The sequence below is a fragment of the Arachis hypogaea genome, chromosome 15 (assembly GCF_003086295.3).
Source record: "Arachis hypogaea cultivar Tifrunner chromosome 15, arahy.Tifrunner.gnm2.J5K5, whole genome shotgun sequence".
In the NCBI taxonomy this organism is placed as follows: Eukaryota; Viridiplantae; Streptophyta; class Magnoliopsida; order Fabales; family Fabaceae; genus Arachis; species Arachis hypogaea.
Window position 1 is genome coordinate 47,716,205 of NC_092050.1, and position 18,420 is coordinate 47,734,624.

At 39.5% G+C, this 18,420-nt stretch overlaps 2 non-coding genes across 2 annotated transcripts; both read right to left on the bottom strand.

Annotated features, from left to right (window-relative positions):
• Positions 1 to 905: 905 nt before the first annotated feature.
• Positions 906 to 1,013, bottom strand: LOC112753077 (small nucleolar RNA R71). Its single transcript, XR_003177477.1, has one exon. It is a non-coding gene; the product is annotated as a small nucleolar RNA R71 (small nucleolar RNA).
• An 8,244-nt stretch (positions 1,014 to 9,257) lies between these two features.
• On the bottom strand, positions 9,258 to 9,364 carry LOC112753336 (small nucleolar RNA R71). The gene has a single exon (XR_003177727.1). It is a non-coding gene; the product is annotated as a small nucleolar RNA R71 (small nucleolar RNA).
• Between the last annotated feature and the right edge of the window lie 9,056 nt (positions 9,365 to 18,420).

The following is an 18,420-nucleotide window of genomic DNA, read 5'->3' on the forward strand; positions in this document are numbered from 1 at the left end:
CCTAACTAACTCTCTCCCTCTAATTTTCGAAAATCTCTTCCCTCTTTTTCAAAAATTCTTTTTAATTAACTAATTGTTTCAATTTTTAATTTTAATTTGATTTCATTCCTAATTTTCAAAAATCACTAACCCCTTTTTAAAATTTTATTTTCGAAAATCCTTCTTTTCTCTCATCTCCTTCTATTTATTTATTCACCTACTAACACTTCATCTCACCCAAATTCGAACCCCCTCTTCCATCTGTGTTCGAATTTTCTCTTCTTCCCTTCTTTACATTACATTCTCTTCTTCTTCTACTCACACAGGGGAACCTCTATACCTGGGTAAAAAGGATCCCTATTATTATTATTTTTTTGTTCCCTCTTTTTCATATGAGCAGGAGCAAGGACAAGAACATTCTTGTTGAAGCAGACCCTGAACCTGAAAGGACTCTAAAGAGGAAACTAAGAGAAGCTAAAATACAACAATCCAGAGATAACCTTACAGAAATTTTCGAACAGGAAGAGGAGATGACAGCCGAAAATAATAATAATGCAAGGAGGATGCTTGGTGACTTTACTGCACCTAATTCCAATTTACATGGAAGAAGCATCTCCATCCCTACCATTGGAGCAAACAATTTTGAGCTGAAACCTCAATTAGTTTCTCTGATGCAACAAAACTGCAAGTTTCATGGACTTCCATCTGAAGATCCTTTTTAGTTCTTAACTGAATTCTTGCAGATCTGTGATACTATTAATACTAATGGAGTAGATCCTGAAGTCTACAGGCTCATGCTTTTCCCGTTTGCTGTAAGAGATAGAGCTAGAGTGTGGTTGGACTCTCAACCTAAAGATAGCCTGAACTCTTGGGATAAGCTGGTCACGGCTTTCTTAGCCAAGTTCTTTCCTCCTCAAAAGCTGAGTAAGCTTAGAGTGGATGTTCAAACCTTCAGACAGAAGGAAAGTGAATCCCTCTATGAAGCTTGGGAGAGATACAAGCAACTGACCAAAAAGTGTCCTTCTGACATGCTTTCAGAATGGACCATCCTGGATATATTCTATGATGGTCTGTCTGAATTAGCTAAGATGTCATTGGATACTTCTGCAGGTGGATCCATTCACCTAAAGAAAATGCCTGTAGAAGCTCAAGAACTCATTGACATGGTTGCTAATAACCAGTTCATGTACACTTCTGAGAGGAATCCTGTGAGTAATGGGACGCCTCAGAAGAAGGAAGTTCTTGAAATTGATACTCTGAATGCCATATTGGCCCAGAATAAAATATTGACTCAGCAAGTCAATATGATTTCTCAGAGTCTGAATGGAATGCAAGCTGCATCCAACAGTACTCAAGAGGCATCTTCTGAAGAAGAAGCTTATGATCATGAGAACCCTGCAATAGCAGAGGTGAATTACATGGGTGAACCATATGGAAACACCTATAATCCCTCATGGAGAAATCACCCAAATCTCTCATGGAAGGATCAACAAAAGCCTTAACAAGGCTTTAATAATGGTGGAAGAAACAGGTTTAGCAATAGCAAGCCTTTTTCATCATCCCCTCAGCAACAGACAGAGAACTCTGAACAAAATACCTCTAATTTAGCAAACTTAGTCTCTGATCTATCTAAGGCCACTGTGAATTTCATGAATGAAACAAGGTCCTCCATTAGAAATTTAGAAGCACAAGTGGGCCAGCTGAGTAAAAGAATCACTGAAACCCCTCCTAGTACTCTCCCAAGCAATATAGAAGAGAATCCAAAAGGAGAGTGCAAGGCCATTGATATAACCATCATGGCCGAATCCAAGAAGAAAGGAGAGGACGTGAATCCCAAAGAGGAAGACCTTCTGGGACGTCCAGTGATCAACAAGGAGTTTCCCTTTGAGGAACCAAAGGAATCTGAGACTCATCTAGAGACCATAGAGATTTCATTGAACATCCTTATGCCATTCATGAGCTCTGATGAGTATTCCTCTTCTGAAGAGAATGAAGATGTTACTGAAGAGAAAGTTGCCAAGTTTCTTGGTGCAATCATGAAGCTGAATACCAATTTATTTGGTAGTGAGACTTGGGGAGATGAACCTCCCCTGTTCACCAATGAACTAAATGCATTGGATCAACTGAGATTGCCTCAGAAGAAACAGGATCCTGGAAAGTTCCTAATACCTTGTACCATAGGCACCATGATCTTTGAGAAGGCTCTATATGACCTGGGGTCAGGAATAAACCTTATGCCACTCTCTGTAATGGAGAAACTGGGAATCTTTGAGGTACAAGCTGCTAAAATCTCATTAGAGATGGCAGACAATTCCAGAAAACAGGCGTATGGACAAGTAGAGGACATATTAGTAAAGGTTGAAGGCCTTTACATCCCTGCTGATTTCATAATCCTAGATACTGGGAAGGATGAGGATGAATCCATCATCCTTGGAAGACCCTTCCTAGCCACAGCAAAAGCTGTGATTGATGTTAACAGAGGTGAACTAGTCCTTCAATTGAATGAGGACTCCCTTGAGTTTAAAAGTCATGGACATCTTTCTGTAAATATGGAAAAGAGGCACAGTAAGCTTCTCTCAAAACAGAGTCAACCAGAGCCCCCACAGTCAAACTCTAAGTTTGGTGTTGGGAGGCCACAACCAAACTCTAAGTTTGGTGTTGAACTCCCATATCCAAACTCTAAGTTTGGTGTTGGGGAGTCACAACAATGCTCTGAACATCTGTGAGGCTCCATGAGAGCCCTCTGTCAAGCTATTGACATTAAAGAAGTGCTTGTTGGGAGGTAACCCAATTTTTATTATTCAATTCTATTTTTATTTTTATTGTTTTTTCATGTTTTATTAGGTTCATGATCATGTGGAGTCACAAAATAAATAGAAAAATCAAAAACAGAATCAAAAACAGCAGAAGAAAAATCACACCCTGGAGGAAGAGCTTACTGGCGTTTAAACGCCAGTAAGGAGCATCTGGCTGGCGTTCAACGCCAGAACAGAGCATGGATCTGGCGTTGAACGCCCAAAACAGGCAGCATCTTGGCATTCAGATGCCAGGAATTCACACTGAGGAAAGCTGGCGCTGAACGCCAGAAACAAGCATGAAGCTGGCGTTCAACGCCAGAAATATGCTGCATATGGACGTTGAACGCCCAGAACAAGCATCAATTCGGCGTTTAAATGCCAGAATTGCATGCAAAGGCATTTTACATGCCTAATTGGTGCAGGGATGTAAATTCTTGACACCTCAGGATTTGTGGACACCACAGGATCCCCACATACCTCCACTCACCTTACCTCCTCATAATCCTATATCACCCTCTTTCTCTCCATTCACAGTCATCCCTTCTGTTTTCCATTTACCACTCAGATCCATACACCCCACCTACCTTCAAAATTCAAAATCAATTTCCCACCTAAACCCAACCTATATGGTCGAAACTAACCCCTCTCCCCTCCCTATATAAAGCCCTCCATTCTTCCTCATCTTCACACAACACAACCCTCTTTTCCCCTTCTTGGCCGAACACACCTCTCCCTCCTCTCCTCCATATTTTCTTCTTTTTCTTCATCTATTCTTTCTTCTCTTGCTTGAGGGCGAGCAATATTCTAAGTTTGGTGTGGTAAAAGCATAAGCTTTTTGTTTTTCCATTACCATTGATGGCACCCAAGACCGGAGAATCCTCTAGAAAAGGGAAAGGGAAGACAAAAGCTTCCACCTCTGAGTCATGAGAGATGGAAAGATTCATCTCCAAAGCTCATCAAGACCACTTCTATGATGTTGTGGCCAAGAAGAAGGTGATCCCCGAGGTCCCTTTCAAGCTCAAGAGAAATGAGTATCCAGAGATCCGACATGAAATCCAAAGAAGAGGTTGGGAAGTTCTAACAAACCCCATCCAACAAGTCGGCATCCTAATGGTTCAAGAGTTCTATGCCAATGCATGGATCACTAAGAACCATGATCAAAGTAAGAACCCGAATCCAAAGAATTATCTCACTATGGTTCGGGGGAAATACTTAGATTTTAGTCTGGAAAATGTGAGGTTGGCGTTTGACTTGCCTATAATGCAAGGAGATGCACGCCCCTACACTAGAAGGGTCAACTTTGATCAAAGGTTGGACCAAGTCCTCATGGACATATGTGTGGAAGGAGCTCAATGGAAGATTGACTCAAAAGGCAAACCGGTTCAACTTAGAAGACTGGACCTTAAGCCTGTGGCTAGAGGATGGTTGGAGTTCATCCAACGCTCCATCATCCCCACTAGCAACCGATCTGAAGTTACTGTGGATTGGGCCATCATGATTCATAGCATTATGATTGGTGAGGAAGTAGTAGTTCATGAAGTCATCTCCCTTGAACTCTACAAAATAGCCTAAAAGTCCTCCCCGTTGGCAAGGCTAGCTTTCCCTCATCTTATTTGCCATCTATGTTACTCAGCTGGAGCTTTCATAGAAGGAGACATTTCCATTAAGGAAGAGAAGCCCATCACTAAGAAAAGGATGGAGCAAACAAGAGAGCCCACTCATGGAGCTCAAGAAATGCATGAGGAAGCTCACCATCAAAAAATCCTTGAGATACCTCAAGGGATGCACTTTCCTCCACAGAATTTTTGGGAGCAAATCAACACCTCCTTAGAAGAATTAAGTTCCAACATGGGACAATTAAGGGTGGAACATCAAGAGCACTCCATCATCCTTCATGAAATTGCAGAAGATCAAAAAGCAATGAGGGAGGAGCAACAAAGACAAGGAAGAGATATAGAAGAGCTCAAGGACATCATTGGTTCCTCAAGAAGAAAACGCCACCATCACTAAGGTGGACTCATTCCTTGTTCTTAAATTCTCTGTTTTTCATTTTCTTTATGTTAAGTGCTTATTCATGTTTGTGTCTTATTACATGATCATTAGTATTTAGTAACTTTGTCTTAAAGTTATGAATGTCCTATGAATCCATCACCTCTCTTAAATGAAAAATGTTTTAATTCAAAAGAACAAGAAGTACATGAGTTTCGAATTTATCCTTGAACTTAGTTTAATTATATTGATGTGGTGACAATACCTTTTGTTTTCTGAATGAATGCTTGAACAGTGCATATGTCTTTTGAAGTTGTTGTTTAAGAATGTTAAATATGTTGGCTCTTGAAAGAATGATGACAAGGAGACATGTTATTTGATAATCTGAAAAATCATAAAGTGATTCTTGAAGCAAGAAAAAGCAGTGAATACAAAGCTTGCGGAAAAAAAATGGCAAAAAAAAATAAATAGAAATAGAAAAAGCAAGCAGAAAAAGCCAAAAGCTCTTAAAACCAAAAGGCAAGAGCAAAAAGCCAATAACCCATAAAACCAAAAGGCAAGGGTAAATAAAAAGGATCCCAAGGCTTTGAGCATCAGTGGATAGGAGGGCCTAAAGGAATAAAATCCTGGCCTAAGCGGCTAAACCAAGCTGTCCCTAACCATGTGCTTGTGGCATGAAGGTGTCAAGTGAAAACTTGAGACTGAGCGGTTAAAGTCAAGGTCCAAAGCAAAAACAGAGTGTGCTTAAGAACCCTGGATACCTCTAATTGGGGACTTTAGCAAAGCTGAGTCACAATCTGAAAAGGTTCACCCAATTATGTGTCTGTGGCATTTATGTATCCGGTGGTAATACTGGAAAACAAAGTGCTTAGGGCCACGGCCAAGACTCATAAAGTAGCTGTGTTCAAGAATCAACATACTGAACTAGGAGAATCAATAACACTATCTGAACTCTGAGTTCCTATAGATGCCAATCATTCTGAACCTCAATGGATAAAGTGAGATGCCAAAACTATTCAAGAGGCAAAAAGCTACAAGTCCCGCTCATCTGATTGGAGCTGTGTTTCATTGATAGTTTGGAATTTATAATATATTCTCTTCTTTTTATCCTATTTGATTTTCAGTTGCTTGGGGACAAGCAACAATTTAAGTTTGGTGTTGTGATGAGCAGATAATTTATACGCTTTTTGGCATTGTTTTTAGTATGTTTTTAGTAGGATCTAGTTACTTTTAGGGATGTTTTTATTAGTTTTTATGTTAAATTCACATTTCTGGACTTTACTATGAGTTTGTGTGTTTTTTTGTGATTTCAGGTATTTTCTGGCTGAAATTGAGGGACCTGAGCAAAAATCAGATTCAGAGGTTGAAGAAGGACTGCTGATGCTGTTGGATTCTGACCTCCCTGCACTCAAAGTGGATTTTCTGGAGCTACAGAACTCAAAATGGCGCGCTTCCAATTGCGTTGGAAAGTAGACATCTAGGGATTTCCAGCAATATATAATAGTTTATACTTTGGCCGAGTTTAGATGACGCAAAAGGGCGTTGAACGCCAGTTCTACGCTGCAGTCTGAAGTTAAACGCCAGAAACACGTCACGAACCAGAGTTGAACGCTAGAAACATGTTACAACCTGGCGTTCAACTCCAGAAAGAGCCTCTGCACGTGTAACATTCAAGCTCAGCCCAAGCACACACCAAGTGGGTCCCAGAAGTGGATTTATGCATCAATTACTTACTTCTGTAAACCCTAGTAACTAGTTTAGTATAAATAGGACTTTTTACTATTGTATTTACATCTTCGGATCATCTTATGATTTTTAGTTCATCTTAGGATCATATTGATCACGTTTGGGGGCTGGCCATTCGGCCATGCCTGGACCTTATCACTTATGTATTTTCAACGGTAGAGTTTCTACACACCATAGATTAAGGTGTGGAGCTCTGCTGTTCCTTACGAATTAATGCAAAGTACTACTGTTTCTCTATTCAATTCAACTTATTCCGCTTCTAAGATATTCATTCGCATTTCAATATGAATGTGATGAACGTGACAATCATCATCATTCCCATACGAACGCGTGCCAGACAACCACTTCCGTTCCACCTTAGATTGGATGATTATCTCTTGGATCTCTTAATCAGAATCTTCGTGGTATAAGCTAGATTGATGGCGGCATTCATGAGAATCTGGAAAGTCTAAACCTTGTCTGTGGTATTCTGAGTAGGATTCAGGGATTGAATGACTGTGAAGAACTTCAAACTCACGAGTGCTGGGCGTAGTGACAGACGCAAAAGGATAGTAAATCCTATTCCAGTATGATCGAGAACCTCCAGATGATTAGCCATGCAGTGACAGCGTATCGGACCATTTTCACAGAGAGGATGGGATGTAGCCATTGACGACGGTGATGCCCTTACATAAAGTTTACCATGGAAAGGAGTAAGACTGATTGGATGAAGACAGCGGGAAAGCAGAGATTCAGAGGAACGCAAGCATCTCTATACGCTTATCTGAAATTCTCACCAATGAATTACATAAGTATTTCTATCTTTATTTTCTGTTTATTTATTATTATTATTCGAAAACTCCATAACCATTTGATATTCGCCTGACTGAGATTTACAAGGTAACCATAGCTTGCTTCATACCAACAATCTCCGTGGGATCGACCCTTACTCACGTAAGGTTTTATTAATTGGACGACCCAGTGCACTTGCTCGTTAGTTGTGCGAAGTTGTGAAGTTATGTTTGGACCACGGTATTGTGCACCAGTTATTGGCGCCATTGCCAGGGAGAGAACGAACAACAAATTTTACAACCTCAGAGTAACAATTTCGCACATACCAGTTGCTATTGTTGCTTTTGATCATTTGCTGCTCATAGTTTCAAGCATTTTCTCAATTTTCCCATGTTTAGTGTTTATGCCCACCAAGTGTTTGTGGAAATGTCAATTTTGATTATGGGCTAAATTTCCACCTTTTGACTTGGGAAAAATGAGCAATTTGGTTCCTAGAGTTGGAATGTCCAACATTTAGTAATAAGTCTTGGATTGTTAATTGTTCTTGTTTCCACTAACGCTCACTTGTTGCTAAGGTAATTAGCAAGTGAGTTAGGATTTATGGATTAAGAACAACTATGCTCATTTGACTTACTATTCGATGTAAGAGTTAACTAAGTGAGACTAATCTATTACAATTGTCATAGTTGTGGTTGCAACATGGAAAGGAATCCCTAGCTCATCCCAAGCTAAGATCCTATTTATGTTTTGAATCACACACACACATACATACATCAATCACTCTTATATCTTACTTGTTTATATTACATAGCTAATTATTTAATTCCTTCATTGGTTCATTAATTGAAATTTTGAATGTTCTTTTGTTTCTTTATTTTTTCATCTCTTTATTGAAATTCTCCTTTGATTATCACAACCAAAATTGCACACTCATTGATAACTAGTGTCCTTGGGAGACGACCCGGGAAGTAAAACTCCTGGTATTATGTTTGGTTTTGAATTGTGATAATTTGTCCTTCCAAACTTTTATTAGAGGTTTTTTGTTGGTTGGGAACTATACTAGCAACGAAATTATTTTGTGAAAATTCCTAACCGACGAAAACCTCTCGGATCAAGTTTTTAGCGCCGTTGCCGGGGACACACACAAGTGCAATGAGTGCTACAGTTTTGGTTGTTGTAAATATGTGAATAGTGTGAATACTTGATTTTTGTTTGTTACTTGAAACTAATTGATAGTTGGCGCCTCTATCTAAATAGTTTTGGTAGTTATTGACTATTAGGTTATTTTTGTTTATTTTCTTATTCTTGTTTTGCTTTTGGTAATTGCATGCTTTCATTGATTCCTCAGTTGAATGACACGGTCGCTTACAGACCCGAGCTTGGCCTCTTTTGACCCCAAAATAGAAAGGATTTTAACACATGTTAGGCATGCTTGGCGTCGGTTAGCATTTGTGCATAGTGAATCAGGCTCTCTTGAAGAGCAAACCAATTCACCATCACCTTCTAACCGTGATCCTCATTCTTCACTTAACGAGGGAACCTTGTATTCTTCTGTTGGAAGTGCTGAAATTTTCTGTGAGTGAATTAGGTGACAACAATATGTCAGAGCCACCTCGGAGAATTACTTTAAAGGAGGCCGGAGCCCCGGATATCACTTTGCAACCGGTACAAGTTCGGTACCCGGATCTGGATGCCAATTTTGAGCTCAAGATGGGTATGATCAACTTGCTTCCGAAATATAATGGGTTACCAGGAGAAGATCCTCTCAAGCACTTGAAGGATTTTCAAGTTGTGTGCTCTACGACAAGAAGACATGACTCGGATGAGATAGCGGTTATGGTTTTCGCTTTCCCTTTCTCCCTAGAGGAAAAGGTGAAAGAATGGTTTTATACCCAATCGGAGGAAGTGATTTCTAATTGGGATTTATTGTGCAAGGAGTTTCTTGAGAAGTTCTATTCGCCTTAAAAGACGGATCGTCTAAGGAAGGAAATCTCTTGCATCATGCAAAGAAATAGAGAGACCCTTTATGAATATTGGGAAAGGTTCAAAAAGTTGTTGGAAGTTCGTCCTCACCACTGCATTGATGAGTTGGTGCTCATAAGTTACTTTTGCCAGGGATGATTCCACAAGACAAGTTTCTTCTTAATGCCTCAAGTGGAGGATCTCTCACTAAGAACAAATCCGCAGCAGAAGCTTAGGAAGTCGTTGCGGACATGGCAGATTTGACTCAACATTTAAGGACAAGAAATCCCTAACCAAAGGCTATAAGTGAAGTCTCACCTTCTGGTGATGCTATCTTGACAAAGACACTTGGTGAGATGATAATCTTGTTAAGGTAAATCACTCAAGGCCAACAATTTCCACAAATGTTGCTATCTTCTCCACCCCAACCTCTTAGAAATGAAGGATCCCCTAGATCTTGTGGTATTTGTGCTTGCAACAGTCACTACACCGATGAGTGTCCTCAACTCCAAGAGAACAACGCATTGGCGGTGGCTAATCCTTACCCACAAAGGTCCAATTACAATCAAGGCAATCAAGGATCTCATCACTATGGAGGGAACCAAAGTCAAGGATGGAGGGATAACTCCCATCAAAGGTGGAACCAACCATCTCAAGCTCAACCTTACTCCAACCAACAAGTCTATTATCACCAACCCTCTCAAGGCCAACAACCTTACCATCAACCACCACAACCTCACTATCCACTATACCAACCACAAAGCCCACCTCATGCCCAACCCAATGAACAACCACATTCTCAACATCAAGCAAGATATCAACCACCACACACTAGGCATAACCTCACCCAAAACAATCAACCTCCCCTTCCAAATCAACCTTACATGAATGATGCACTTCAAAGCTTCATGCAAGAGCAAAGGGAGTTTCATAAGAAGAAAAAACGTACATGGCAACCATTGCCTAAGCTTTATCATGTTTGACTCTTTCTCCTTCAAACACTCAAAATTCCCATCAAGCTTACACCTCTAGTGGTCTACCTTCTGAACCCCAACCAAACCCAAAGGGAAGCATTAATGCTATCACCCTTAGGAGTGGTACCAAGTTAGATGAAGTTGGTCTTGAGCCTACAAGTTTGAGCAAGGAGCCCCACACTGAGAAATAAAAGAAGAACTGGAAGTGATGGGAGATGAGGAGGAAAATATTGCAAGAGGTGAGGAGGAACTATTCAAGGTCAAAGAGCCTAAGAGGAAGAACCTTCTTGAAGAGCCTACACCAATTCCTTTCCCAACATTGGCTAAAAAGGCTGAGAAGCTTGAAGACCCTGACCCCAATATGGTGAAAAATTTCAAGAATGTAGAAGTTATCGTCCCTCTTTTTCAAGCCATCCAACAAGTTCCAAAGTACGCCAAATTTCTCAAGGATGTTTGCACACATAAGGACAAGATTGGTGAGCTAAACAAAATTCCGGTAAATGATTCTATTTCTTCTCTCATTCCGAAAAAGTGTAATGATCCTGATCTATGTTTGGTAACTTGTGTGATTGGTGGGATGGAGTTCATGGATTGCATGTGCGATTTGGGAGCTTGTGTAAGCATTATGCCCCTCCCTATCTATGAGAAGTTGAACTTGTCACCATTGAAGAGGTCCGGAGCAAGATTTGTATTGGCGGATAAAAGCATTGTGCTGGTTGTAGGCATTGCGGAGAATGTTTTGGTCAACATCCAAGGGTTGCTATTTCTGGTAGATTTTCATATATTGGAAACCCCTCCAATTGATTCGAACAAGCCATCGTCTCTTCTCCTTAGGAGACCGTTTTTGAAAACATCCCGATTCAAGTTGGATGCATATTCGGGAGCTTACTCATTTGAGGCCGATGGGAAAGTAGTGAAGTTCACTTTGGATGGATCCAAGAAGCTCAGTCTAGAAGTTTACTCTATCTTTGGTTGTGACCTAATTGAAGATCAAGTGGTTGAGCCTAGCAAGGAGCATGAAGAAGAAAATATTTTCAAGGAGCCTAATTCATTTTACCACACCCAATCCAAGCATGCCAAGGAGTTGGAGATTTTCCTCATTGGGGAGGTTCCACATGATCAATGAATTCATGCAAGTCCAACTTAGGACTTTAAACTAAAGTGCTTGGTGGGAGACACCCCACCATGGTAACATTGTTCTAACCCTTCTTTTTTTTATATATTTCTTTAACTTAATTGCTTTCTTTTGATATGTTGATGTACTTAGGAGTAGTTAACCTTTGAGTTAGATAGGTCATTTGGCTTGTGGGTCATGAATGTTTGAATATTTTTTTGTTGGGGGTTAAAATTTTGATTGTGCTAAGGCTTAGTACCTTAGTTTTTGAGAAAAAAAATTTTGGAATGAAAAACAGGGTATCATGCGTGCGCACACACTTGTACGTGTGCACAAAACTTCCATTTTCTGCGTCCTGTATGTGAGCACAAGCCTGTGAGCGCGCACACTCTTGGTTTTATCCTCTGTTCACAGCGCCCGCACGGCTTGTGCATGGGCTCTCCCTTGTTTTTCTTGGCCCTGTGCATGCGCACCTGCTTGTGCGTACGCACACACCCCTCTTTTTGTGCTCATGTGCGAGCACACAGGCTTGTGCATCCACACACCAGCTTGCATCCCCTCTGTTGGGAGCGCTGGCATAGCCTGTGCGCATGAACACCTGCCCTTTTCATTCCTGTGTGCGCACGCACACATGACCCTTCCCTAAGCAATAGCTTTTGCAAAATAAAAAAGAAAAAAAAAAGTTTTTCAGCCATTTGTGTGAGCGCACAACATTGTGCCCCCGCAAGACTCGATGCAGCCCCTCTAGTATGAGCGTTCGGATGCTCTGTGCATCCGCATCCTTTCCTATTTCATTTCTTGTGCGCGCACAACTGCTTGTGCGTACGCACGCATCCCTCTTGTCGTGTTCCCTGTGCGCACGCATAACTGTGTGTGCCCGCACACTTCTTTGCGCACCCTCTGTTTAGAGCGTTTGCACCACTTGTGTGTTCGCACCCCTCTTTTTTTTGCTTCTTGTGTGTGCGCACGGACCTGTGTGCGCACGCATAAGCCTCGACCTGGGCGTTAACAGGGCAAAAACCCCTATTGAGCCAGCAGCTTCTTCCCTCTTCTTCTCATCGTTGCTGCGCCACCCAGCCCTCCTTCCGGCGACCCTGCCGCCACTACCCATCTTTCTCTCTCTTCTATCTTTCTTCTTTCTTTCTCTCTTCTCTCTTTTTTCCTTCTCTACCACTGGAGAGTTTCTTCACTTTTGTGGAACTTCGGTGTGTCTCTGACGAAGCTAACCACCGTGAGCTCGCAGTGGCTATAACAAGTGCCATTATTTCATCTTCTTATCTTACTTTCTTCACTCTTTGATTTTCAGGTTTATTTTCTTTTTATGTTAATTTTTGAATTTGTTTTAATTTCTTTTCATGATAATTAGATTAAACTTGTTGCTTTCTTTAGTTGTCTTCATATTGCAAGTGTTGATTTTTGAATTGATGGGTTGTTTTTGATTGAATTTGAGCTTAATTGTGATGAGTTTGCACAATGCACATCATATGTTTGATTAAATGCCTAAATGACACTCTTGTTTGATTCATATGAGATGGCCATCATATGCTTTCAACTTATCTCTTGTTTGGTATATTCTATGATTTGTGCAACTTCAAATATGATTTTTGATGATAATCAACTTGACATACCAATGCATTTCATCGTCTTTTGAACTTGAAGTTCCAAACACCCATGTCTTACATGACTTTTGATTCTTTGTTAATGGGTGATTTAATTGTAAATGTATTATTCTTAGTTGAATTCAATTTTCGTTGTTCATCTTAGCAATTTAATTGCGTCATCGCATTACAAATGTTCATTTTTTGATGTCTTGATCAAACATCTTGTGGCTTAAAATAAAGGACATTGTATGTGTGATTATCACTTCTCGAAGATGAACAAATGACACTTCACTTTGCTTGAATGGTTATTGTTGTTGTGCAACCTTCTTAATAATGAACATTAATTGCCCACAACCTCAATAACCATTTCCTTCAAAGAATTCAATTAAGTCATTTGATGCTTGCTTAAGGTTGCTTCCATGCTTGATTCTTTATACTTGCAACTTAAGCACTTGATTGAGAAGTATTGAACTTTGATTGTTTTATTAGTGTGATAGCCATTTCAACCGGCCGGTGTGTGTGTTCAAACTGCATGCACATTTGGAATACTGGTGCACGAAATTGTGATCACACTTTTCACAACTCCGCACAACTAACCAGCAAGTGTACTGGGTCGTCTAAGTAATACCTTACGTGAGTAAGGGTCGATCCCACGGATATTGTTGGCTTGAAACAAGCTATGGTTATCTTGTAACTCTCAGTCAGGAGATTCAAATGATATAATTGATTTTATTTATGAAAAGTAAATAACATGAAATAAATGGTACTTGTGATTCAGTAATGAGGAACAGGTTGAGGTTTCGGAGATTCTCTGTCATCTGAATCTCTGCTTTCCTACTGTCTTCTTCTCCAAACACGCATGACTTCCTTCAATGGCAAGCTGTATGATCCTCTCAGATGAAAAATATCAAGTACGATCTCTGCACGACTAATCAACTGTTGGATTTTTTGTCTTGGATGAAAAATACCAGGTACAGCTACCGCACGGCTAATCATCTGCCGGTTCTCACTAGTTTCGGAATAGGATCTCACTATCCTTTTTCACACTGTCACTGTGCCCAACATTCGTGTGTTTGAAGCTCGTCACAGTCATCCCTTCACAGATCCTAGTCGGAATACCACAGACAAGGTTTAGACTTTTCGGATCCTAGAAATGCTGCCAATTAGTTCTAGCCTCTACCACGAAGGTTCTGATCTCACGGACTCGGTCCGTGGTTCAGAGACTCAAGAGATACTCACTCAAGCTGTTGTCCAATGACTACGTTGAGCTCAGATAGAATGAGAATGGTTGTCAAGAATGCGTTCATAGAATTGAGAATAATGATGAGTGTCACGGATCATCAGATTCTCTATATTGAAGTACGAGTGAGTATCTTAGAATAGAATCAAGCGTGATTGAATAGAAAACAGTAGTAATTGCATTAATCCATTGAAACACAGCAGAGCTCCTCACCCTCACCTATGGGGTTTAGAGACTCATGCCATAGAAGATACAATACGAAATGTAAAATGTCATGAGCTCTAAAATGAATCTCTAAAAGTAGTTTTTATACTAAACTAGTATCTTAGGTTTACATAAAATGAGTAACTAAGTGCAGATGGTGCAGAAATCCACTTCCAGGACCTACTTGGTGTGTGCTTGGGCTGAGCATTGAAGCTTTCACGTGCATAGGTCATTCTTGGAGTTAAACGATAGCTTGGGTGCCAGTTTGGGCGTTTAACTCCAGTTTTTGTGCTAGTTCTGGCGTTTTACTCCAGAAAAGGGTCTCTGGCTGGCATTTAATGCCAATTTGGGCCATCAAATCTCAGGCAAAGTATGGACTATTATATATTTCTGGAAAGCCCAAGATGTCTACTTTCCAACGCAATTAAGAGTGAGCCAATTGGGTTTCTGTAGCTCCAGAAAATCTACTTCGAGTGCAGGAGGGTTAGAATCCAACAACATCTGTAGTCCTTTCTCAGCCTCTGAATCAGATTTTTGCTCAGGTCCCTCAATTTCAGTCAGAAAATACCTGAAATTACAGAAAAACACCCAAACTCATAGTAAAGTCCAGAAATGTAATTTTTGCATAAAAACTAATAAAAATATAATAAAAAGTAGCTAAAACATAGTAAAAATTATGTAAAAACAATGCCAAAAAGGGTATAAATTATCCGCTCATCACAACACCAAACTTAAATTGTTGCTTGTCCCCAAGCAACTAAAAATAAAATAGGATAAAAAGAAGAGAAAATACAATAAATTTCAAAAATATCAATGAAGATTAGTTTTAATTAGATGAGCGGGACTAGTAGCTTTTTGCTTCTGAACAGTTTTGGCATCTCACTTTACCCTTTGAAGTTCAGAATGATTGGCATCCATATGAACTCAGAATTCAGATAGTGTTATTGATTCTCCTAGTTCAGTATGTTGATTCTTGAACACAGCTACTTTATGAGTCTTGGCCGTGACCCTAAGCATTTTATTTTCCAGTATTACCACCAGATACATAAATGCCACAGACACATAACTAGGTGAACCTTTTCAGATTGTGACTCAGCTTTGTTAGAGTCCCCAGTTAGAGGTGCCCAGAGCTCTTAAGCACACTCTTTTTTTTCTTTTTTTTTTTGCTTTGGACCACGACTTTAACCGCTCAGTCTCAAGCTTTTCACTTGACACTTTCACGCCACAAGCACATGGTTAGGGACAGCTTGATTTAGCCACTTAGGCCAGGATTTTTTTCTTTTGGGCCCTCCTATCCATTAATGCTCAAAGCCTTGGATCCTTTTTACCCTTTCTTTTTAGTTTAAAGAGTTATTGGCTTTTTCTGCTTGCTTTTTCTTTTTCTTTCTTTTTCTTTATTTTTTTACCCCTTTTTTTTTCGCAAGCTTTGTGTTTCTCACTGCTTTTTCTTGCTTCAAGAATCAATTTTATGATTTTTCAAATTATCAATGACATTTTTCCTTTTTATTATTCTTTCAAGAGCCAACAATTTTAACATTCATAAACTTCACGATAAAAAATATGCACTGTTCAAGCATTCATTCAAAAAACAAAAAGTATTACCACCACATCAAAATAATTAAACTAATTTCAAGATAATTTTTGAAACTACGCACTTCTTGTTCTTTTGCAAATAAAAACATTTTTTTATTTAAGAAAGGTGGGAGATTCATGGAATCATTCATAGCTTTAAGACATAGACTCTAAATACTAATAATCATATAATAAGGATAAAAACAAGACATAAACTAAACATAAAAGCAGACAAATAACAATAGAAGTAAGGAAATTAAAGACATAAAAATAAATGACTCTAATACTAATGCTCATGTAACTCTTAAAATAGGTCTCTAATAACAAAAGTTATCATAGAGTTAGGACTCAACAGCCTTTATTTTGAGAGACACTAGCTCCTTCAATCTGTGGGACGTCTAACTCTTCAAGGGGCAGCTTCTGGCGCTTTAGCTCCTGTATCTCACGCCCTTGTTTCTCTTGTTCTTTGAGCAGTTTGCAGAGCATGCTGTTTTAATTCTGCTGCTCTTCTTTGAGTTGATCCATAGCTTCTTGCAGCTTGGTGACAGATGCTTCTAAGCGGGTCCAGTATTCAAATTGAGGAATTTCTGGGAGGAGCTCATGCGCCCTCCTCTTGATGGGGTTGTCTTGAACTTGAGGTCCATCCATCACCTTTTTGGTGATTGGGCGTTCAACTGGGATATATTCATCCACGCCTATCTTTACCCCCGCATCTTTACATAACAGACTAATCAAGCTTGGGTAAGCCAATTTAGCATCAGTGGATTCCTTGTTTGCAAATATGTAAATTTCACCAGGAATCAGTTGATGAATCTCTACTTCTTTCCCCAGCATAATACAGTGAATCATCACTGCTCTCTTGATAGTGACTTCAGAACGGTTGCTGGTTGGGAGTATAAAACGCCCAATGAAATCCAGCCAACCTCTAGTAACTGGTTTGAGATCTCCTCTCTTTAGCTAGTTTGGGACACCTTTTGTATTGGTAATCCACTCGGTTCCAGGGAGGCATATGTCCTCTAGAACTTGATCTAGCCTTTTATCTTTGGCCATTCTCCTATTAAAGGATTCTGGATCATCTTGTAGTTAAGGAAGCTTGAGAACTTCTCTCACTTTGTCAAAATGGAAGTAAATAATCTTCCCTCTGACCATAGTCCTAAAGGAGTGCAAAGTAGTTTCCTCTAATCTTTGCTTTTCCGTAATCCACAGATTTGCATAGAATTCCTGGATCATGTTTCTTCCAACATGTATATCAAGATTGGCCAGGACTTCCCATCCCCTGTTTCGAATATGCTCTTGGATCTCTAGGTATTCATCTTCTTTTAGATTGAACCTAACTTCCGGGATCACTGATCTTCTGTACACAATTTTGAAGTAATGGTCTCCATGTTCTTTGGTGCAAAAATTCTCATGCATCCAAAGTGGCTTTAGATTGCTTTCTTTCTTGCCTCTTGAAGTGGTTTGTCTTCTTTTGGGAGCCATGAGATTCGTTTGTTTTAGCTTAGGGATCACAGAAATCACACCAAACTTAGAGATTTGCTTGCTCTCAAGCAAAAATAAAAAGAAAGAAGATGAATAGATGGAGAGAAGGATTCGAATGATGGGTGAAGAGGGGCTGGCCGAATGTGTATTTAAAAGGGAGGGAGGGAATGGGTTTCGAATTATTTTTGAAAAAGATAAGTTAGAAGGATATGATTGATAAAAGATACAATTTGTAAAACATGAGAGATTTGAAAAAGATATGAGGACGTTAAAACGGAATTTTCGTTAATGCACCTAAGAAATAAAAGATAAGATGGATGAATTAAAAAGATTTGGAAAGAAATTGGAAAGGTAAATGAGTTTTTTTTTCTTTTTTTAAAAAAACATTTTAAAAAGGGATTGAAATGAGTTTATAAGATTATTAATTTTTGAAATTGGAAATTGAAAGATGAATATTTGTAACATTTTTATGCAGAAAATTATGAATTAAAACATGAAAATTTGAAAAAATTTGAATTGGAAATGAAATTACCTCCCTTTGCTGTTCTGGCGTTAAACGCCTAGAATGATAGCCATTCTGACGTTTAACGCCCATCTGGTGGCCATTTTGGGCATTTAACGCCCAGCCAGGTACCCTGGCTGGCGTTAAACGCTAGAAATCCTTCTTTACTGGGCATTTTTCTGAACTCCCAGAATGCTGCCCATTCTGGTGTTTAATGCCCAAAATGATACCTTTACTGGCGTTAAATGCCCAGAATGGTAGCCATTCTGGCATTTAACGCCCAAATTGCCTCTTTACTGGCGTTTTAATGCCAGTGAGCTCTTTTTCTCTATGATTCTTCTGCTTTATGTTCTGAACCTTCATTTCCCTGACTTGTTCATTGAAAAGCTTTTAACAAACATGAATAAAAAATTAAATGGACTTGTATAATTGTTATAAACATCTAATTTTTTTTATAATGGCTGGGTTGCCTCCCAACAAATGCTTCTT